The 23,534-nt window shown below is 44.5% G+C and overlaps 1 protein-coding gene across 1 annotated transcript in view; it reads right to left on the bottom strand.

Moving 5' to 3' along the window:
• RUNX1 (RUNX family transcription factor 1) overlaps window positions 1-23,534 on the bottom strand; it is a 169,414-nt gene that overhangs the window by 72,389 nt on the left and 73,491 nt on the right. The window lies entirely within an intron of this gene.

The following is a 23,534-nucleotide window of genomic DNA, read 5'->3' as shown; positions in this document are numbered from 1 at the left end:
TGTTTAGGCTGGCCAACTGCGCCAAAGTGATCCCTTTATGGCCAGTCCTACTCTGCTCTGCCAACACAAATGTCACTGTGGACACAATGCCAATATGGGGAAAACAGACAAAGTGGGAGAGAGCCACCAGGTTCAGGTCTGGCTACTGACCTACAATACAACAAACAAGATATAGCTGAGCTCAAATCCCAATAGCTTGTACATGCAGTTATCTATCAGGTGTGATCACGTATTAACACCAGCAATATGTGTGAAATAAAACCCCCTATTTTTTATTGCAAAGTTTGCTGGGAAGGGTATACAGTATAGCAGTGTGCAGAGTGTTCCTTCAGAATTTCTGGTGTTAATATGTGGTTACACTCCTTTAGCACCTGATAGATAAATGCATGTACAAGCTACTGGGATTTGAGCACAGGTGTATTGTAATGCACCGTACACACAATAAGAAAATCGTCCGAAAAATTTTAACCACCGATTGAGCAATTTTCTATTTGTTGAGGAGCAGGATGTTTTAACCGATAACGATATTGTGTGCAAAAAAATCCGTTTCAAGAATAGTGAAAAATGTTGTCGTTTCGCATACGAACAACTGATTTTCTATGCGGTGGTATGACGGTCGTACAAACAAAATCTATCAAGCGCTATCACGCATGAGCGGAAACAGAAGATGACCTGGATGTTTATGTCCAAAGAATCTTCGTAAACACGAACAAAAAATCCAAATGTTAAAAGTAGATCGGCCGAATGAGATAATGAAACCAGAATTCTGCATATTATATTTTATGTATCACTATTTATGTATATAGGTCATGTAATAAACGATATTATACTCATTGCTGGTAATTGTTGTGTATATCGCTCGTTCTGGCCGGAAGGGCGTGGCTACAAGGTCACACGCACACCACATCACTTCCACTTGTACGGAATACGTCAACACTACGTATTGCCCGACAAACTATTTTTTTTAGATTGGCTAATGTGGGCCACAATTTCGACCAACGAACGAACGCCTTTCGGACGATTTTCTAATCGTGTATTCCCACTTTAAGTCACATGATGAGTCGCACCGGTGTAAACCAGGGCTAAAAGGATTGGAAGGTAATTTATTTCATCATTTTGATCAAATCACACATTGATTAGATAATAAAATCAGAGTGTGTATGGCTGCCATAGGACTTATATTTTTTTATACCAGCTAATTATATTTATTTAGGGCCTGTTCACACCAACAGCGACACGTTATGGTGCATTTAATGCGCGGAGGCAGGTGTGCGTTGTTCAGCCCCGTAGCAATGTGTTGTTACAACCAGGGGCGGACTGACCATTTGGAGGGCCCAGGGTCAGTAGGGGTCCCCATGAGATGCCCCTGGTACCTTTTTCATAGGCTTTTTTGAGTTTGGGCAAGGACACAGGGGCCCCATGATCCCCTATTGCCCGGGGGCCCCATGAGTTGTCAGTCCGCCCCTGGTTACACTGCATCATGGCGTTTCCATTGTTTTTTCTAAAGCATTAACAAAAAAAAACCACATCAGTCATCTCCATGTACACATTGCAATTCTCTGATGTGCGTCGTAAAGTGTTGCGATGCATTGCAACCAACGCACCTGTGCGGTGTGAACTGGGAACAATCGCTTTCTTTGTGTTCTTGCATTGAGCAATGCAGATCAACGTGGCTGGTGTGAGCGGCCATAGTCCGGCCGTTCTGGCGCTACATTGAATGGCATCCATTTTGTTACCAGCGAGAAGTCGCACACGCTGCAACAAAACGTTACTGTTTACACTGTGCAGTGAGCACTCGGTAAGTTCTGGCGCGGTTCCATCTGGCTGGGACAGCCGTGTGCACCGCGAACAAGGCCGAGCCTCTTGGCAGACCCTCAATAATTTTTTTTATTTCAGTCCTAATAGTAACTGTAAATATGATTTCCTTTCATGAGTGAATTGTGGTTTCCCAAGGAGATAGAATTTTGCCACCTTTCATTGGCGGTTTTATCTGCCAGGATAAAAGGCGATTATTGTTTTAATATTAAGCTTGCATGCAAAGCCTGAGAGTTGCTAAACTGCTTTTTGCTGATGACAGATTGGGCCGATGTTAAAGGGGAACTCCAGGTAGATATGAAAAAAAAACACAATACAAATGAATAAAGCTACATACCCGTCGAAACAAAAGATTTTTCAAATATTAGTGTGTGTGGCTAAATCTGTCTTGTCTTGGTATCAGCTTCCTGTTATTCTCTGCATTGTGGCGGACTGGGAGAAAAAGAGGTAGCACTGGGAGCCAATCAGGCTCTGCCTCTCCTTCAATATCCAATCAGCAAGCTGTGTTCATGTCCTTTCTGGACAAAGACAAAAATAGGCAGCACTGGAGGCCAATTAGACCCTGCTGACAGGAGGAGAGAGCAGAGTGAGCAGGATGACTCTTCTGGACAAAGACAAGAACAGGCAGCACTGGAGACCACATAGACCCCGCTGACAGGAGAGAGCAGTGTGAGCAGGATGACTCTTCAACAAGCTGGGGGTGAGTTTGGGTGCTCCTCGAGGATGGGGCAGCACTGGGAGTCAATTGGGCTTTGTTGCATGCATGTGTGCTGACAGGTGAAGAGAACAAAGTGAGGAGGATGAATCCTCAGTGTGCTGATTCTCCATCATTTTCTAAGCAGCAAACTGGGGGTGTGTTTGGGTGCTCCTCGAGGGTGGGGCAGCACTGGGAGCCAACTTGGCTTTGTTGCATGCATGTGTGCTGACAGGTGAAGACAACAGAGTGAGTAGAATGACTCTTCAGTGTGCTGATTCTCCTTTGTCTAACCAGCAAACTGGGGGTGTGTTTGGGTGCTCCTCCAGGGAGGGGCAGCACTGGGAACCAATCGGGCTTTGTTACATAAATGTGTGCTGATAGGAAGAGAGAGCAGAGTGAGCAGGGTGACTTTTCAGTGTGCTGATTCTCCTTCACTGCCTAACCCGCAAGCTGAGGTGTGTTTTTGGGTGCTCCTCAAGGGAGTGGCAGCACTGGGAGCCAATCAGGCTTTGTTGCATGCATGTGTGATGACAAATGTCGAGAGCAGAGTGAATAGGATGACTCCTCAGTGTGCTGCTTCTCCTTTATTGTCCAATCAGCAAGTTTGGGACTAGGAGAGGGAGGGGCAGCACTGTGAGCCAATCAGGCTCTGCTGACTACCTGCGTGCTGACAGGAGGAGAAATCAGACTGAGCAGAGGGATGACTCCTCAGTGTGCTGCTTCCTTCTCCTTCATTATCCAATGAGCAAGCTGGGGTGTATTTAGGTCCTCTCTGTACAGGAACAACAACAGGCAGCACTGGGAGTCAATCAGGCTCTGCTGTCCTCAACAACGGAGGGAGCAAAGTGAGCAGAAGGATGACTTCTCAGTGTGCTGCTTCTCCTTCTCTGTCTGTTCAGCAAGCTAGGGGTGTGCTGGGTCCTCTTCAGACTGGGAAAGGAAGGGGCAGCACTGGGAGCCAACTAGACTCTGCTAAATGCACACGTTCTGATTGTAGGAGAGCACAGTGAGCAGAGGGATGACTCTTCAGTGTGCAGCCTCTTTTTCTTTGTCCAATCAGCAAGCTGGTATGCGTTGGGTCCTCTCTGGACTGGACGGGTAAGGACGGGTAAGGGGCAGAACTGGCAGCCAGTCAGACTCTGCTGAGTGCACATGTCCTGATGGGGGAGAGAACAGAGCAAGCAGAGAGATGACTCTTCAGTGTGTTGCTTCTCCTTCATTGTCCAATCAGCAAGCTGAAGGTATACTGAAGCTGTAATGGCGGTCCTAGTCCTGGCTATGTTGTCTGGCAGAGGTATGTGGCCTGAGATAAAGGCTACTGCTTTTATTTGCAAATAATAACTTTTCTAAAAGTCGAGTTGAAACCCGTCCCTCACCCATCCTGAACTACAGGCCATCCAGAAAATGAAGGGCCACCATAGATACTTGAAATGGTTTATTTTAAACATAACCTTTGCTAAGGAAACATTTATTTATTTCAGGTGCTTATATGGCGCTGTCAATTTACACAGCACTTTACATATATATTGTACATTCACATCAGTCCCTAACCCTCAAGGGGTGTTCAATCTAAGGTCCCTAACTTACATTCATACATACACATATTAGGTCCAATTTAAACAGGAGCCAATTAACCTACCAGCATGTCTTTGGAGTGTCGAGGAAACCCACGCAGGCACAGGGAGAACATGCAAACTCCAGGAAGGTGGTGCTGTGGTTGGGATTCAAACCAACGACCCTAGTACTGCCAGGCAGAAGTGCTACCCATCTAGCCACTGTGCTGTCCCAGGCTACCATTGCTGAATCCTTTTAAAAGCCCTAGCTGCCTGGCCAGCAAGGTGACCCAGTGCCATCTGTGCTTTGTGAGTAACCATTTTAACACTTCTGGCTTCACTGGCTGCATGCTTGCTCTTGGTCAGTGACTCAGAAAATCTTGAAGTCAGAAACAGCCAGGTAATGAGCATTTTCATACAAATGGCCAAGTCTCTATTCAACCACAATCCTCGTTGAAAGGAGACCTGTAGCAAATACAGAATGTGGAGGTGTCTTGTTTATCGCTGACCTGCAATGCCCTTCTCACACAAATCTTTGGCGGCATTACCAGCTGCGCCCAGCTTTACTCTGCCCCTGCCAAGATCCTTCTTGTTTACACTTTTTTTTTTTTTATTTCCGGGAGCCGTATATTTTCCCACATGACGGCTATTCAAAGCCGAGCCTTGTGGACACTGCCGGTGAGATAATTGTCTAAGACACAATCACACACAAAGACCTAGGTGTGGAGCGCTAAAAACAATGCGACATGTCAGTCCGTGTGACAGGACAACTCCCAGAGCAATCAGCCAACGCTGACGTCACGGAGAGGCCATTCACTAGACTTCCTGGGTGCTGCCAACGCATTGCACAAAACCTACCAGCCAACATCCCAACCAAGGGGCTACAATGGAGACACAACTGGCTTCTTAAAGGGGAACTACACTTAAAGGGGAACTTTACAAAAAAAAAAATAAAAACATGGAAACAGGGAGGCATTCTATTGCAGATCAGACATACTATGTCTCATGACTTTCGGTACGCAATCTTCTGGACGATGTACAATGGGCACATGCATGGGGAGTTATGTCATCCCAGCACAACCAATCAAGACGGCTGAACTTGGAAGAAGACCGAGCAAAGGTGTCAACCCTGCCAAGGAAGCTCTTGGACCTGGCACCGCCGGAAGGGAGGTGAGTACGGTTCCGCTTTTGGCCCCTTGCAGATGGGGAGATCTAGCGGCTGGGCCTGCAATTCTAGCATTTTAGTGTTCCTGGGTGGCACAAGTCCAGCCTCGCTGCCCGCTCCCTGTCAAAGTCTATGGCAGGCTAAAATACACTGCAGATCGACGGGACTGAATGTTGTACTGAGCATTCATGGGGCTTTAAGGCCCAGTTCACACTACATGCGTTTCAGTTGCTTTTTTTCTGCATCCAAAACGCACAGAAATTAGGGTATATGGTTGTCAATGTCATAGTTCACATCAGTGCTTGCAGTTCCAGTGTGTTCTGGTTGCAAACAAAAGGTAGAAAAGGCTGCACTTTTCCTGCACAGAACTGTACTGGAATGCAGTAAAAACCATAAACAAAATGCACTGGAATACGCATGTCGCTTTTTTAGGGCCAGTTCACACTACATGCATTTCAGTCGCTTTTTTTCTGCAACCAAAACGAACAGAAAGTAGGGTATATAGTTGTCAATGTCATAGTTCACATCAGTGCTTGCAGTTCCAGTGCGTTCCGGTTGCAAAAAAAACAGGAGAACAGGCTGCATTTTTCCTGCACAGAACAGTACTGAAACACAGTAAAAACCATAAAAAACACACTGGAATGCACAAAAAATGAACTGGAATGTGCATGTCCCTATTTAGGGCCAGTTCACACTACATGTGTTTCAGTCGCTTTTTTTTCTGCGTCCAAAATGCACAGAAAGTAGGTGATATGGTGGTCAGTGTCATAGTTTACATCAGTGCTTGCAGTTGCAGTGCGTTCCGGTTGCAGAAAAAAAGTAGAACAGGCTGCATTTTTCCTGCACAAAACTGTACTGGAATGCGGTAAAACGCATCAACAGCACACTGGAATGCACATGTCCCTATTTAAATTGAAGCCAGTGCTTGCAGTTCCAGTGCGTTCCGGCTGCATAAAAAAAATAGAACATGCTGCATTTTTTTCTGCACAGAACTGTACGGGAATGCGGTAAAAAGCATAAAAACCGCACTGGAATGCACAAAGAATGAACTGGAATGTGCATGTCCCTATTTAGGGCCAGTTCACACTACATGTGTTTTCAGTTGCTTTTTTTCTGCATCCAAAATGCACAGAAAGTAGGTTATCTGGTGGTCAATGTCATAGTTCACATCAGTGCTGGCAGGTCCAGTGCGTTCCGGCTGCAGAAAAAAAAGTAGAACATGCTGCATTTTTTTCTGCACAGAACTGTACTGGAATGCGGTAAAATGCATCAGAAAATGCACCGGAATGCACATGTCCCTATTTAAATTGAAGAAAAAAAAAGAGAAAAAATGAACTGGAATGTTTAAAAAACCCACTGGAATGCGTCAAAAACGCATGAAAAACACACCGGAACGTGACAAAAACGCACATGCAGAAACACATCCAGACTGTGCTTTTGTAGTGTGACCCGACCCTTAAACTGCGCTCCGGGATTAAAAAAAAAATACTGCTTGCAGTGGAACCCCCTCCTGAACTACAAGGGTTAAAGTTTAGGGGCAGAAGAATAAGAAGTAATATCTATCCATTCCTCGCTCTCACAGACATTCCGCACTGTTAAGAAATCAACTTCAGTCAAGCAGGGATGGCCATACACTGATCAAAATTAGGCCGGCCCCCCCAAAAATCAGCGTATGGCCTGCTTAACTCAGCCACTGTCTACAGAGGAGCAGCAAAGTGGATAGCACTTCTGCCTGGCAGGACTAGGATAACCAGTTTGAATCCCAACCAGGATATGATCTGCATGGAGTTTGTATCATCTACCTGTGCTGGAATGGGTTTTGTCTCACATTCCAAAGGCATGCTGGTAGGGAACCTGGACCTAATATGCATGCATGTAAGATAGATTGTAAGCTCCTTGAGGGCAGGGACTTATGTGAATGTACAGTATATGTAAGGTGCTATATAAATACCTGTAATTAAAGTATGACTAAAGGCAAAACTTTTCTTTCTAGTTTTAGATAGACTGGAGATGAATTAGAACTCCTGTCAGTTTTTATTGCTGTCTGTGACGCAATTAGGGAGATTCACCCTCTCTATTTGTCCTGTTTACCATTATCATTAACAATAAATATATATCTACATCTCACAAACATATATACTGTATATATACATATATATATATACACAGGGGCAGACTGACCATTTGGAAACTTGGGCACTTCCCGAGGGCCCGGGGTCAGTAGGGGGCCCCATGAGATGCCCTTGGTACCTTTTTCATAGGCTTTTTTGAGTTTGGGCAAGGACACAGGGGCCCCATGATCCCCTATTGCCCGGGGGCCCCATGAGTTGTCAGTCCGTCCCTGTGTATATATATATATATATATATAATTTATATATCTATTAATATATCTACAGCTCTTTATGATAATATATACAGTATATGTGCCTGCGTGGATTTCCGGTACTCTAATACTCCAGTTTCCTCCCACACTCCAAAGACATGATGGTAGGTTAATTGGCTCCTGTCTAAATTGGCCCTAGTATGTGTATGTATGAATGTATGAGTTAGGGACCCTGGATTGTAAGTTCCTTGAGGGCAGGGACTGATGTGAATGTACACAATATATGTGTAAAGCACTGCGAAATTGACGGCGCTATATAAGTACCTGTAATAAATAAATAAATATATATATAATTATTAATAATATAAAATAATAATTTATATAAAAAAGTATTTACATAATAATAAATTATATATCTGTTAATATTTCTACATCTCTGTAACATATATATATATATATATATATATATATATATATATATACATATATATATATGTATATATAAATTATGTATATATATATATATATATATATGTATATATATGTGTATATATGTATATATATATATATATATATATATATATGTTACAGAGATGTAGAAATATTAACAGATATATAATTTATTATTATGTAAATACTTTTTTAAATTACGTATATATATATATATATATATATATATATATATATATATATATATATATATATAGTGCATTGGGGGGTTGAAAAATGTACCCACACAACACTACCCCTAAGATCACAGCACTTGTTCCCGTGAACGGCGCCATCATTCAGGAACAATTCAAGACTGCTGGGGCAGCTTTTTTTGGACCAGTCTATACCTGGCCTGGGCACATGATTAGCCCCTCGGGAGAGGGACGTATTCTTCTCAGAATGAGAATTTGTATTTTTTTTTCCCTTTTCTGTCGGAAACTCTAAGAATAGTTGCGCACTTTCCGTTTAACAGTCTCCGCTCTGTGCGTTCCCTGAAGGGTCTGTGAGCTGAAATAGACCCTTTCCGTGACAGCTCATAGATTTCAAGTGTCAGAGTCTATCCTTGGCTAGCAGTCCTCAAGCTTCCAAGGCTCCCTCCACAGCTGCGGAGGAGATATAGTAAGCTACTGTATGCTATTATGAAACCGAGGCCTCTGAGCCGGTTCCAAGCTGCAGACAAGCGAGTTATTCTTTGGCCTGTTTTCTTTGGCTGGGCGCGGGCTGCACAGAATGAATCAAATCGTATTAACTTTCAGGAGGGAAGCGTGTGGTCGAGAGGAGCTGTTTGCGGCTAGATGGTGCAGATAGGGGCCGGCGGGTCACGGCGAGCGCTCTGCGGTCCTGACACGCTGCTGGGCCCGAGCTGGGGGCCGCTGAACCTTAACCGCTGCTTTATGTTTTCAGGCTGCGACATAGAAAAAAAAGAAAGAACGCCGCAACGGCAACAGGAAAACCGGTGCTGGGCTTAAGAAACTCCGAAACCACAGGCATCTTTACAATGGAAAACAAGGCTTAGGATGGGTAATATAGTCTGGGCTTTATTTTAATGGGGGCGAAGAGAGCGTACATTACACTCCTACATGATCTGGTTACAGGCCTTTAGCATATAAACCAGTCAAGCCAAAAAAACAGAGCGGTAAAGAAAAAACATGCGTGTGCTAAAAGAAACATTCTGGGCTTCCGTGAGCATTGAAAAGACATTGGCAGCACAGTGGCTAAATGATTAGCACTTTCACCTGGCAGTACTAGGGGCGTTGGTTCAAATCCCAACCACGGCACCACCTGCCTGGAGTTTGCATGTTTTCCCTGTGCCTGCGTGGGTTTCCTCCGGGTACTCCGGTTTCCTCCCACACTCCAAAGACATGCTGGTAGGTGAATTGGCCCTAGTATGTGTATGTATGAATGTGAGTTAGGGACCTTAGATTGTACACCCCTTGAGGGTTAGGGACTGATGTGAATGTACAATATATATGTAAAGCTCTGCATAAATTGATGGTGCTATAGAAGTACCTGAAATAAATAAAAAAGTCAATGTACAGCAAAAGACAGTCACTTAAAGCTAAAGTTTATTCTGCTTACATTTCTGTTTCCTTGGATCATCCTTGCCTTCTTCTTTACCAATAAAAACTTTCATTAAATATGATATTTTAGATGCAGTGAGGCCATCACTGGGTCTCTGTGCTTCTCTATGCAATACAGGCAGATCATGGCTGGTGAGAGGGGCTGCACATAGCTTCTTGAAAACAGCAGACCACCCTAGGAAACACTCACAAGTCTAACATGCTTCAGGCACTGAATGTACTTAAATGGGGTAAGTAAAGAGGGGCATATGAAAGACATTGTGATGTTTCTTGGACCAATGAGCAGCCAAGAGGCTGGAAACCTGAAACAATGAACCCCGGAGAGTCTCCCTGGCTAAGCAGGAATGCAGCATTGTGTGAATCACAAGACTGACTGAACAGAATTAAAAATCCTGCGGCAGGTAACACTTGGCATGCGCTGTATTTCAGATATTTTTTTTGCTGTTGCCAGTTCTACTTTAAATTTTGTGTTTGATTAAAATGAATAGCTACCAGCCTGACATGTGATCTCATAAACAATGTATCAAGTAGCATGCCAAAATCCCACATTATCTGCCGCTTACGTCACCGATAAGTTCCGTGCAATCTGGTAAGGTCAGGTAACACACTGCCATTAATTCCATCTGATTCTTTATCTCCGATGCCCAAAGGAAAACTCCAGTCAGCTGCAATGTGTGGTCACTGCCATGAGATAAAACTTGTCATAACTTTCATTTCAATTGTAAAGCCGCTAATAATCAAACCACATACCCGACACCCTCACACACTATGTGTGGAGCTGCCTTCTCCATAGCTGCAGCTTACAGAGGAGACGATGCTGTTGCATTACAGGTGAAGAGCTATTCAAGATTTGGGGAGGTTGAGGTGGGGGATGGGAGTTGTGGCTGAGCTGCTCCTAGAAGAAGTTGGATGACAAAAGTGCTTCTGCAGCGAATGCTGACAATGAATTGCTCCAAAGTACCTGGAGCTTCAGAGGTCAGTGAAAACCCTCAAAGGGTCCTACATGGGTGCTCAAAGTTTTCTTACTGCTTCTAAATACTTCAATGGCCATAGTCTGGCAACAGGTCCACTTGAAGCAGAAGGCTTTAGGAGAAGTGGGACTCATAGCCCCCTCCCCCCCCCCCCCCATATCACCATCACCAGGTCCCTCAAAAGGCACTAAAAGAACCCTCAAAGTTGTCTTACTGCTTCTACATACTTTAATGGCCATAGTCTGGCAACAGGTCCACTTGGAGCAGAAGGCTTTAGGAGAAGTGGGACCCCCAGCCCCCCTCCCGCACCACCACCACCAGGTCCCTCAAAAGGCACTAAAAGGACCCTCAAAGTTGTCTTACTGCTTCTACATACTTTAATGGCCATAGTCTGGCAACAGGTCCACTTGGAGCAGAAGGCTTTAGGAGAAGTGGGACTCCCAGCTCCCCCCCCCTCCCCCCCACACCACCACCACCAGGTCCCTCAAAAGGCACTAAAAGGACCCTCAAAGTTGTCTTACTGCTTCTACATACTTTAATGGCCATAGTCTGGCAACAGGTCTACTTGGAGCAGAAGGCTTTAGGAGAAGTGGGACTCATAGCCCCCCCCCCTCCCCCACCACCACCACCAGGTCCCTCAAAAGGCGCTATATGGACCCTCAAAGTTTTCTTACTGCTTCTAATTACTTTAATGGCCATAGTCTGACCATAGGTCCACATGCAGCAGAAGGTATTAGGAGAAATGGGAATCCCCCCAGATCCCCCAAAGGGTCCTAAATAGGCCCTCGAGGTTTTCTTACCAGTTCTAAATACTTCAATGGCTATGGTCTGGCCACTAGTCAACTTGAAGCAGAAAGTATCTGGAGAAGTGGGAACCCCCAGGGTACCTCAAAGGGCCCTAAATGAGCCCTCAAAGCTTTCTTACTGCTTCTTAAATACTTCAATGGCCAAAGTCTAGGCACAGGTCCACTTGAATCAGAAAATATTAGAAGTAGGAACTCCCCAGGTCCCTCCAAGGGCCCTCAGAGTTTTCTTACTGCTTCTAAATACTTCAATGACCATAGTCTGGCCACTGGTCCGCTTAAAGCAGAAGATATCAGAAGTGGGAACCCCCCCAGGTCCATCAATGGGCCCTCATAGTTTTCTTACAACTTCTAAACACTTCAAAGGTCATAGCTGGGCAACAGGTCCACTTGAAGCAGAAGGTATCAGGAAACATGGGAACACCCCAGGTTCCTCAAAGGTTCATCAAGGTTTTCTTACCTCCTTTAAATACTTCAATGATCATCATCTGGCCTCAAGTCCACTTGAAGGTACCAGAAGCAGGAACCCCCCAGTTCTCTCAAAGGGCCCTAAGTGGGCCCTCAGAATTTTCTTACCATTTCTAAATACTTCAACGGCCATAGTTGGGCCACAGGTCCAATGAAGCAGAAGATATCAGAGAAGTAAAAAATCCCTGATCCCTCTAAGAGCCCTAAATGGGCCTTCAAAGTTTTCTTACCAGTTCTAAATACTTCAATGGCCATGGTCTGGCCACTGGTCCTCTTGAAGCAGAAGGTTTGAGTAGACGCCCAGGTTGGGCAGAGGAACACCCTAACTTTCGAGAAGGACAGGAACAGAGCCAGGATTGGCAATAGAGAGATTTTGCCATGGTAGCCGCTAAATTATATAGAACACCAGCAAGAAACCTCGACCATCCGGGCTTCACAACCACTACATTATCTCTTCTGGGTGGAATGATCCTTTAATTCCAATAAAAAAATGTTCTCCTGGAGCTTGTGGAAACATCTATATTAAAGCCCTCCCACCCGTTACAGTAAAAGCACTTATTTATTTTTTTCCACATATAACTCTCCCTTGATGCCTGTTTTACCAAAGTACATTCCACTACTCTATTAAGGAGGATTAAAAGATAATATATCTGACGACGCGGAGCAGTCAGCACACCACTTGGACGGGAGCCCCAAGTCCAATCTGCATTTGCTGTTTGATTCACCCGCTAAGCAGTGTGAAGTTACGGCACAGAACGATGCCCGCTATCGCTGCCAGCCGTGGAAATTGTGGTTCTGGAAAATGTTTTTGTCTTAGGATTTTACAAATGCAAAAAAAAAAAAAAAAAAAAAGCCGCAAATGAGAGAGCAGTTAAGGTTGCCGTCACAGATTCCCAGCCAGTTATTACATTAGATTAGAGGCTGCGGCGGGCGCAGCATAAAATTAACATTCCACCGGCTTTCTCTGAAGATTTTCTTGTCCTTTAGCTCTGGAGCGTCTCTGATCAGGTAACCATAGACGGGAGAATCGATCGTTCCGTACACAGATCGCTCATCCTGCTCGCTGAACGTGAGAAAATCAATTGATTGCACGCTAAACGGCCTGGATGGAGGAATTTTCATTTCTGTTTTCACCATCTGCGGCACTGGCAACTCCTTGCATACAGTAGTGCTGCCGAACAGCGACGGCGTCTCATAGAACGCAGTCAAGGTTCTGCCAATCATTTTCTATAGTCGAGTCGTTTGGTACCTGTTGGGCCACCCACGGCTCAGATTTTTGCAGAATTCCATTTGCATGGACTGCCTAGTGCACCAAAAAAAAAACCAGTATGTCATTTTTAATGGAATGCAGTTCACCAACAAAGCACATTAGTGCGTTACTGCATGTTGCGATCCACTGAAATGTACATCCGTTGGAGGTTGAAAAAAGAAAACAAGCAGGGCAATGCATTGAAAAGTGCATCACACTGCCCCTGCTGGAGCCAACGCTGCACTACAAAAAAACAAACAAAAGGAGGCGCACCAGCCTAGTGTATTATCCCCGGGGGAAGGGGGGGGGTTCCCCAGTCTTTAGAGGGCAGCAAAGCCTAGTACTTCCCTGGAAGTGGTTCTACAAGAGGACAAGTGAAGTGAATCTGGTCCATCGTACTTATGTGCAGGAGGATTTACATCATTTCAGCCAATGCTGCACTAGCCTGCATGGTAAAATGCTGCTTTCCCATGCACGCTAGTGTGAACTGAACCTAAACTATGGGGCTCTGGTATCTCATACTGTTATGCACACTCAGGGGCCACAAGGCAGCAAATGTTTTCCCAGAGCGTCCTGTAGCTCTGTAGCATGACCAAACCATAGGATTCAATTTGAGTATAAACAGTTCCTCTTCCTTTTTCATCTGCTCACCTGCAGGGGCGGACTGACAACTCATGGGGCCCCCGGGCAATAGGGGATCATGGGGCCCCTGTGTCCTTGCCCAAACTCAAAAAAGCCTATGAAAAAGGTACCAGGGGCATCTCATGGGGCCCCCTACTGACCCCGGGTCCTCAGGCAGTGCCCGAGTTTCCGAGTGGTCAGTCCGCCCCTGCTCACCTGTATGAAGCATTGCCTAGATCCCAAGGTCTGAGGTTACCTGGAGCATTGTGGACGTTTCACATCATTAGAGATGGCGGATAGCGTGTGCATAGATAATGAGCGCATGTACAAAGATACTTACAAACTATATATAAAATTTAAATTTTTTTTTTTATAAATGAACAAACACTGGGGAGAATGTTTACACTGTACTGATTTCTCATACCAGCATATCAAAGACAATGGAAGGACTGCAGTTCCCTTTAAGTCTTTGTAGTCAGATATCACTTTCAGGAGCAGAAAAGCTGAGTCTCGGCGTAGCCGCACAGCGCGAGGAATGAAGGAACAGCTGCGTGGAGAATGAGATTTGCCTGGTATGTCGGGGCCATTGTCCCTGCCGGAGAACAGGTTTCCTCCTGTGACCGGAGTGTCTCTTTAAACGCTCCTGTAGGTAACGCACTCAGCGCGGATTAGTGAGCTGCTCCTGTCTGTGCTGCTCTTTTCTTTTTTCTTCTCCCTCTCTATGGGACGTACATGTAGTTATTAAACGCACAGTAATTGCTTAAAGGTGAAAGGAAAGAACAGGTTCTGCTGCCACCCACATAGACAGCGGCGCTCTCCGGTTACCTGTGTGCTGTCAGTGAGTCACCGACATAGTGCTGGGATTGCTCAGATCTGTGTCACTTCCCCTAGGTGAGCGCCGGGGCCAAAACGCCCACCGCTTCTCAGGTGGGTCCCTTATTTAACCCCTTCAGGTCCGGTTCACACTATAGAAACGCAGTCCAGATGCGTTCTGGATGCCTTTTTGCATGCGCGTTTTTGGCGCGTTTTTATGCATTTTTCCAGTGCGTTTTTTATGCATTCCAGTTCATTTTTTCCTCTCTCTTTTTCTTCAATTTAAATAGGGACATGTGCATTCCGCTGCGTTTTTGATCCAGTACAGTTCAGTGCAGAAAAAAATGCAGCCTGTTCTCTTTTTTCTGCTACTGGAATGCACTGGAACTGCAAGCACTGGCTTCAATTTAAATAGGGACATGTGCGTTCTAGTGCGTTTTTGGTGTGTTTTACCGCGTTCCAGTACAGTTCAGTGCAGAAAAAAATGCAGCCTGTTCTCTTTTTTCTGCAACCAGAACGCACTGGAACTGCAAGCACTGGCTTCAATTTAAATAGGGATATGTGCGTTCTAGTGCATTTTTGGTGTGTTTTTGATGCGTTTTACCGCGTTCCAGTACAGTTCTATGCAGAAAAAATGCAGCCTGCTCTACGTTTTTTTCTGCAACCCAGAACTCACAGGAACTGCCAGCACTGGCTTCAATTTAAATAGGGACATGTGCGTTCCAGTGCGTTTTTGGTACATTTTTTATACGTTTTACCTCATTCCAGTACAGTTCTGTGCAGAAAAAAAAAGCAGCCTGTTCTACTTTTATTTTCTGTAATTGGAACACACTGGAACTGGAAGCACTGACTTCAATTTAAATAGGGACATGTGCATTCTGGTGCATTTTTGATGCATTTTACCTCATTTCAGTAGGGTTCTATGCAGAAAAAAATGCATGTTCTACTTTATTTTCTGCAACCGGAACGCACTGGAACTGCCAGCACTGATGTGAACTATGACATTGACAACCATATAACCTGCTTTCTGTGCATTTTGGATGGAAAAATAAAGCAACTGAAATGCATGCAGTGTGAACTGGCCCTAAATTAGGGACATGCACATTCCAGTGCATTTTTTGTGCATTTTGGTGCGTTTTTCATGCGTTTTACCGCGTTCCAGTACAGTTCTGTGCAGAAAAAATGCAGCCTGCTCTACGTTTTTTTCTGCAACCCAGAACGCACTGGAACTGCCAGCACTGGCTTCAATTTAAATAGGGACATGTGCGTTCCAGTGCATTTTTGGTGCATTTTTTATACGTTTTACCTCATTCCAGTACAGTTCTGTGCAGAAAAAAATGCAGCCTATTCTACTTTTTTCTCTGTCATTGGAACACACTGGAACTGGAAGCACTGACTTCAATTTAAATAGGGACATGTGCATTCTGGTGCATTTTTGATGCGTTTTACCTTGTTTCAGTACGGTTCTGTGCAAAAGAAAAAAATGCATGTTCTACTTTTTGTTCTGTAATTGGAACGCACTGGAACTGGAAGCACTGACTTCAATTTAAATAGGAGCATGTGCATTCCAGTGCATTTTTGGTGCGTTTTTGATGCTTTTTACCGCGTTCCAGTACAGTTCTGTGCAGAAAAATGGCAGCCTGCTCTACTTTTTTTTCTGCAACCGGACCGCACTGGAACTGCCAGCACTGATGTGAACTATGACACTGACAACCATATAACCTGCTTTCTGTGCATTTTGGATGCAGAAAAAAAGCAACTGAAACGTATGTAGTGTGAACTGGCCCTAAATAGGGACATGAACATTCCAGTGCATTTTTTGTGCATTCTGGTGCGTTTTTGATGCGTTTTACCTTGTTTCAGTAGGGTTCTATGCAGAAAAAAATGCAGCCTGCTCTACTTTTTTTTCTGCAACTGCAACGCACTGGAACTGCAAGCACTGCCCTCAATTTATATAGGAACATCTGCGTTCCAGTGCATGTTTGGTGAGTTTTTGATACTTTTTATCTCGTTCCAGTACAGTTCTGTGCAGAAAAATGGCAGCCTGTTCTACTTTTTTTTCTGCAACCGGAACGCACTGGAACTGCAAGCACTGATGTGAACTATGACACTGACAACCATATCACCTACTTTTGGATGCAGAAAAAAAGCAACTGAAACGCATGTAGTGTGAACTGGCCCTAAGGCCAAACTCTGGGATTTTTGCAAAAATAAATAAATAAATAAACAAAAAAATAATACCCTTGCAAATGTTTCCCTCATCTCCCCCAACTACAAGGGTTAGTATTTATTATATTTATTATATTGCAGCTTACCAATTCTTCCATGTAATGGCTGCATTCGTTTTCTTTTTTAGGCTCCATGCACACTAGCATTTTTTTTCTTTTTATTTAAGCTCAAAAAAGCCAAGAAAAAAAAAAGCTAGATGAAAAACGCTGATAACTGATTTTTGTGCCGGCTTGTAGTAGCATTTTAGTAGCTCTTAGGTGTATTTTAGTAGCGCTTAGGAGCGTTAACGTTTTATTAGCATTGTTACAGAACTTGTAGAAAAAGCTGGAAATGATCTGTTAGGAGCGATCAGTGTTTTTTTCTGCTGGAAAAAAGCTCCCAAAAAGCTCTGCAGAAACAATTTTTTTTTCTGCTCTGAAATGCTGAAGCTTGAAAAACGCTACTAACCTAAAATAGTGTACATGGACACATAGGATGACACTCCTTAGCTTCGAGGAGCAGAAAAAATGCTGATAATAGCTTCTAGAAACTAAAAAGAATGCAGGGAGCCTAATGCAGGCCATACACGGGTCCAATTCTGAACAAATTTTCTTTAGAAAATTAGAAATTTCATGCATTTTGTAATTCGCTGGTGTCACCATTGATTTTGAAATTCAACCAACCTTCACCTCATGTTGTTGCAGAAACGGGTGGACTGACCATTTGGAAACTCAGGCACTGCCCGAGAGCCCGGGGTCAGTAGGGGGCCCCATGAGATGCCCCTGGTACCTTTTTCATAGGCTTTTTTGAGTTTGGGCAAGGACACAGGGGCCCCATGATCCTCTATTGCCCGGGGGCCCCATGAGTTGTCAGTCCGCCCCTGTACAGAACAGAATTTTTGTGGCCGGGAATCTTTTCTTTCCAGGTCACAGCTCATACTCATTTCTTTTTTGATTATATTTCTCGCACGATTCTCCCATCAATGACTAGCAATTCGTTCATCTTTCAAAAAATGTCCAACATGCCCGGTCACTCAAATTCCAAAATCGGCCATTGCTGCGACCCACTAATGGTGTGAAATTCAAAAGAAAAAATTCTTAGTTACGATTTTCGAAAAAGAAAATTAGTTTGGAATTTGATCCATGTATTAGGCTTTCTTTCCTTTATTTTCATCTGGTGATCCAGCCACCAGATCTGTTGTTTTTTTACCAGAACAAGTTCTCTTGCAGTTACAAGGTTGAGACAAACTGTTTAACACTGGTAGGGGTGATCCGCTTTTATGTATTCACCTTTATCACAAAAGGAAAAAAAACAGTTTGCTGTAACTGCTTAAAACGGAGTTTGTCTTCAATTTGTTAGTGTATTTAAATCTGCAAGTACATCTAGCACTCCCCTCCCCCCAGATTAGCAATGCTGCTGTCCAAAGGTTCCCCTGTGCCCCTTCATCCAGAATGGGGGCTAATACAGGAGGGGTGTTACTGGCCAGATCACCAGGTGAAAACAAAGGGGAAGAAAGCCTAGTATTCTATTATTTTTAAAAAGGTGAACTAATCCTTTAACGCTTACAATGCAGGGGAAGGATATATATTTTATATATTTTTTTAAATCCCGGGGTTCAGCTTTAAAGAGCATCTAAACCTCAGAGCAAAAGATGTACCTTTACACGTGGTTGCTGCATTCGTTTTCTTTTTCAAGCTCCCCCCCTTTTTTTTCACCTGGTGATCCTGCCAGGAAAACACATCCTGTCCTGGGGTGTTGGGGTGACAACACTCACTCTCTATACTGTGTCGTAGGCTAGGTTCACACCTATGCAGTTTGCGTTTGACTCGTTTCTGCACTGAATTTTGCGTTTTTGCACCCACGTTTTTGACGCGTTTTTTCCTGCATTTTGCATTGTTGCACACGCTTTTTTTACGTGCTTTTCCTGCGTTTTGCATTTTTTAACCTTGTTGCTAGGCAGATTTAAAAACACATCAAAAATGCACTACATGCTTTTCTGCAGCATTTCCATTGAAGCCTATGGTACCAAAAATGCAACTTTTTTGCGTTCAAAAAATTCCCTGACCCTTTCCAAAAAACGCACAAGGAGCAGCGTTGTCACCCTTAACGGCAATTGTGGTAGGACTACAGAACACCTGCCCCTCTCCTTGTCTCAATAACATAGGTGGTGTAGGTCTGTAGTGCATGGGAAAATCTGGGAACAATGTATCTGATAAGGATCCGTTCACACTTAAGCGATACTACTGCGTTGTGTTTTTTTGCTCATCTTTTACCTTTTTAGTTTTAGTTTTTGCTCATCTTTTAGCACGTTTTCAGAGTGGCATCATTTATTTGAATGGGCCTCACAAAAATGTGCTAAAAGAAGCTCATGTACCAAATTTTGGACAGGAGCTAGGTGCATGTTTTTCCTGTGCGTGGCAAAACACGTGATTGCCACCTGCATTTGGAGTACCAGTAGAAAATAACGGCACCGCAAGCGCGTTTTAGCGTATTTTCATGCGTTTTCAGAAACGTAGGTATACAAACTCGTTTCTGCTACGCCCAAGCAAGGACGGGGCCTAAGAAGGAGTTTAAGGCTAGGTTCAAAATCCGTGCAGCCGCACCACCCACATAGAAGAATGTGGACCCGCAGACGAGTGCCATTAGTTCTGCACTGGAAAACGCAACCGTACTGGGAACCGAGGTACCCATGCAGGCTGCGTTTTCAGAAGAAGTGCAGGGGTGTCACGAGGCACGGGAGTCCATTCAAATTAATGAGCACTCGTGTCCGCGCAAAACGTGGCCCGCACGGCTGCATATATGTGAATCAGGGCTAAGAGTGCAGCCCAGGCACAGCTATCTCACAAGATTTCTACCAGGCAAGATTTTTATTGACTTTTTTTGCCATTGGGGATATTTCTTCTCCACTTCCTGTGTGGTCACCATGACAGGAAGTGAGAAGAAATCTCTCCAACAGACGCTAGAAATACTTTTTTTCAGTTGCAATAACTGGAAATGGGTTTATTATGTCTGAACAATGCTGCCCATATCAACCAATCACAATTATTATTATTATTATTATTATTATACAGGATTTATATAGCACCACAAAGTTTGCTCAGCGCTGTACATTATAGTGGGGGACAGTACATGAGACAGTACAGTAACAATACAATACACGAGAGGTTCGAGGGCCCTGCTCCTTGGAGCTTACAATCTAGGAGGGAGGGGATAGTGGTACAGGAGAAAGTGGCTGTGGGGGATGGAGTGGTAGGAGGAGTGGAGGAGATCGGCTGTTAGGTGAGGGTGGGGTAGGCTTCCCTGAAGAGATGGGTTTTCAGGGTGCGCCTGAAGGTGAGGACAGTAGGTGACAGTCTGATAGATTGGGGTAGTGAGTTCCAGAGGATGGGGGAAGTCCTGGAGAAGTCCTGGAGGCGGGCATGGGAGGAGGAGACCAGGGAACTGGAGAGTAGGAGGTCTTGTGAGGAGCGAAGAGTACATGTTGGATGGTATTTGGATATTAGGTCGGTGATGTAGTTTGGGGCAGTATTATGAACAGCTTTGTACGTCAATGTTAGTAATTTGAATTCTTGTTCAATTTCAATATCTGGTCTGTGATTGGCTGCTGCAGACAAAACAAATATTGTTCTTGGCGCGCTTTTCACACGCTGTCCCTGAAGTGAGGGGGAATCTACTTATTGGGGCAGCTATAAAGGGCTGGGAGGGGGTCTAACCCTTCTCTTCTCTACCCGAAAGGAAAAAAGTTCTGGGTGGTGTTGCACTTTAAACTTTCCAGAACTCCAAAATCTTTTATTGAATTTCAGCGACAATAAATCAGCTGAACAAACATTTTGTGTTCTTAGTAAATTTACACTTCACTCTTTTCAGCTCGCTGGGTAATCATTAACAGAATATTTATTTATGTTGCAGCGGTGTCAGACTGATGTATAGGAACACTAGAAGAGAAGACAATGGCTGACAGCAGAAGAAATTCTGAACACCGGCAGCAGCCAGGGCAGCCTAATCTTGGCAGCGTCGACGTACAACTACAGGAAGGATGTGAGATTCCAGGCAGATGGACGGGCAGCTAAAGACTTGAAATTTCCTTTACTTTCCATCCAGGTGACAATGATCAAGACAAATAGAAGGGTGAATCTCTTCAATGGGGGGCAGTGGAAGGGATCTGATCCTGCTGTAGTTTCACTTTCACTTTTGGGTACCCTCCCCACCCCTTCTATTTAAACTGTTACTAAACCCCGGACCCTGCAGTCACTATATCTGGTCTCCCCGGATCCTGAATTCACTATATCTGGTCTCCCCGGACCCTGCATTCACTATATCTGATCTCCCCGGACCCTGCATTCACTATATCTGGTCTCCCCGGACTCTGCATTCACTATATCTGGTCTCCCCGGACCCTGCATTCACTATATCTGGTCTCCCCGGACCCTGCATTCACTATATCTGGTCTCCCCGGACCCTGCATTCACTATATCTGGTCTCCCCGGACTCTGCATTCACTATATCTGGTCTCCCTGGACCCCGCATTCACTATATCTGGTCTCTCCGGACCCTGCATTCATTATATCCGCTCTCCCCGGACCCTTCATTCACTATATCTGGTCTCCCTGGACCCTGCATTCACTATATCTGGTCTCCCACAGTACACACAACATGGAAATGCAATTATTTTAGTAAATATAAACTGCTAAATACCTTTTCTCATCAGCAGTTAGAGCAGTCTTGTGACATCTATCAGTGTTCAGCTGAGCACTAGCTAAAGGTTGTAGGAGGAGTTTTCTTTCTGCTCTAGGAGTATGGAAATCTCTTGACCTCTGTCTGGACAGTGCTGATTGGCCCTGTGCTGATCACATGCACCCTCCCAAGAAAAAAAACAAAAAACCTCTCTAGCAATACACACCAAACTGAGCATGTGCATGCCTACGGTCTGTATGAAGATAAGTGGCGGTTCGTTGAAAAAGGGGAGGAACAGAGAAGACAGCCTTTTCACACAATGCAGGGATTAGCCCCTTAGGTTCCACAGTGAATATAACAAGCATGCTTTACTGCATATACAGACTGATTGTACTGTTGTGGGTTTAGTAATGCTTTAACTGGACAGAGAAAGGAGAAGCAGCAGCTTATCTCTCTATCACTCAGGTCTCTCATTCTATCAGCAGAGCTCTTTGCACTGCAAGACATCCGGTTGGCTCCTTATGCTGCTTCACCCTCTCCTGCTCTGAGCTCTGCTGTACTACAGACTACAAAAGATTGATAGCAAGCTCCCCAATTATGTATCGAGACTCATTCGCACCACAGCACACAGCAGCGCACCACAACACACGTTTTTTCATCTGTCGTGGTGCCTTGGCCACCCATTTCTAAGAAACTGGCAGCTCAAATGCAATGCACATTAGTGTACACCATAACACACCGCAACCGCTCGTTTTTCTGTGAATGGGCCCCGAAAGACTCAGTAAAATCTGCAGTAAAATCACCCGTCCATTCACAGTTTCCAGCTCTTTGACGGTTTCTGACTAATTTGGTTGCATTCTCCATGAGGACAAGCAAATCCTCCCCCAGCAGGAACAGTGGGACCTCATCCTGGCTATAGAAGGTGTTCAGGCCTGGAACACGCTGTAGAAAGGGACAGATCCATCTACTGTATACAAAACCCAAGTGGAAAAAATTCCCTCCGCCAGCATGGAGCACTGCAATATAGAATTGATGTGTGTATAAATTAAAGATGAAAGGAAAGGTAGTGCTGGAACATAACCTGCTTACGTTGGCAAATGCATTTATAAAGCACTGATATCCACACGGGTGCAATAGGAGAAATATGGTCAGCGGTCCTACGACTTAAAGGATTTAAAGCAGTACTTCAGGCAAAATTTGTGCAAAACTGCTTTTGTCTAGAGGACAGTACGGAGATATACTTACCTAATCTGCCAATCCTCCTAGCCTGATGCTCCTTCTCCCCACATGCTATCGGTGTTGTGAATGTGAATGGACTATTCCTGACGTCATCACGTCCAGATCAGGATGGCAGAACTGTCCGCCGCTGGATGTGGGGGAGCGCTGGTTTTCAGAGGATCGAGTAAGTATAGCTTTTCCTTGAAACTTGGACAAAATGAGCAGTTAACCCATGCAGAGCAGGCACAGCCCCACTGCACGGGAAAATAAACATTTTTCCTGGAATTCTTCTTTAAAGTGAATCTGGACTCAAGTCTAAAGTCTAAACCATGATATGGTGGCATTGAGCCCGGGTTCACACTTGTGCGTTGCGGCATATCGCATGTGATTCGCACAGGAACCGCACCGCATTCCTGCGCAAATCACATGTGAATTATGTGCGCTGCAATTGGAGCCATACATTTCATATGGCTCTAATCACACCGCATCCACACCAAAAAGGTGCAGGACCCTTCTTTTGGTCCGCACTAGAATCGGATCGCATGGGTATACACACCTATGAGATCCGATTCTGCACATCGCACTGCGTTTTGTGGACTGATTTCGGGGTGTGTATTCATATAGGGTGCGAATGTGATGCGGCGAGGAATTTACACAGAAACCGCTGCAAATTCTGCACCGCATCAGTGTGAGCCCGGGCTGAAGAGTCAATCCTGCCCAGCAATTCCAAGATTACATGGGATATTTCTCACTTAGCTGCCCTCTGTAGGAGATACATGGTACTGTAACCTGACCATGTGGCCAATCTAGTAGATCAACCAGTAGGAATAGTACACAGTACAGGGGGCTCAGAAGTAGTGCAGCTACTTTGGTTTAAACTGGAG

This window comes from Staurois parvus, unplaced genomic scaffold (assembly GCF_062004578.1).
Source record: "Staurois parvus isolate SC_StPar_1 unplaced genomic scaffold, SC_StPar_1.0 ptg000195l, whole genome shotgun sequence".
Lineage (NCBI taxonomy): Eukaryota > Metazoa > Chordata > Amphibia > Anura > Ranidae > Staurois > Staurois parvus.
This window is presented reverse-complemented; position numbering and strand designations above follow the sequence as displayed.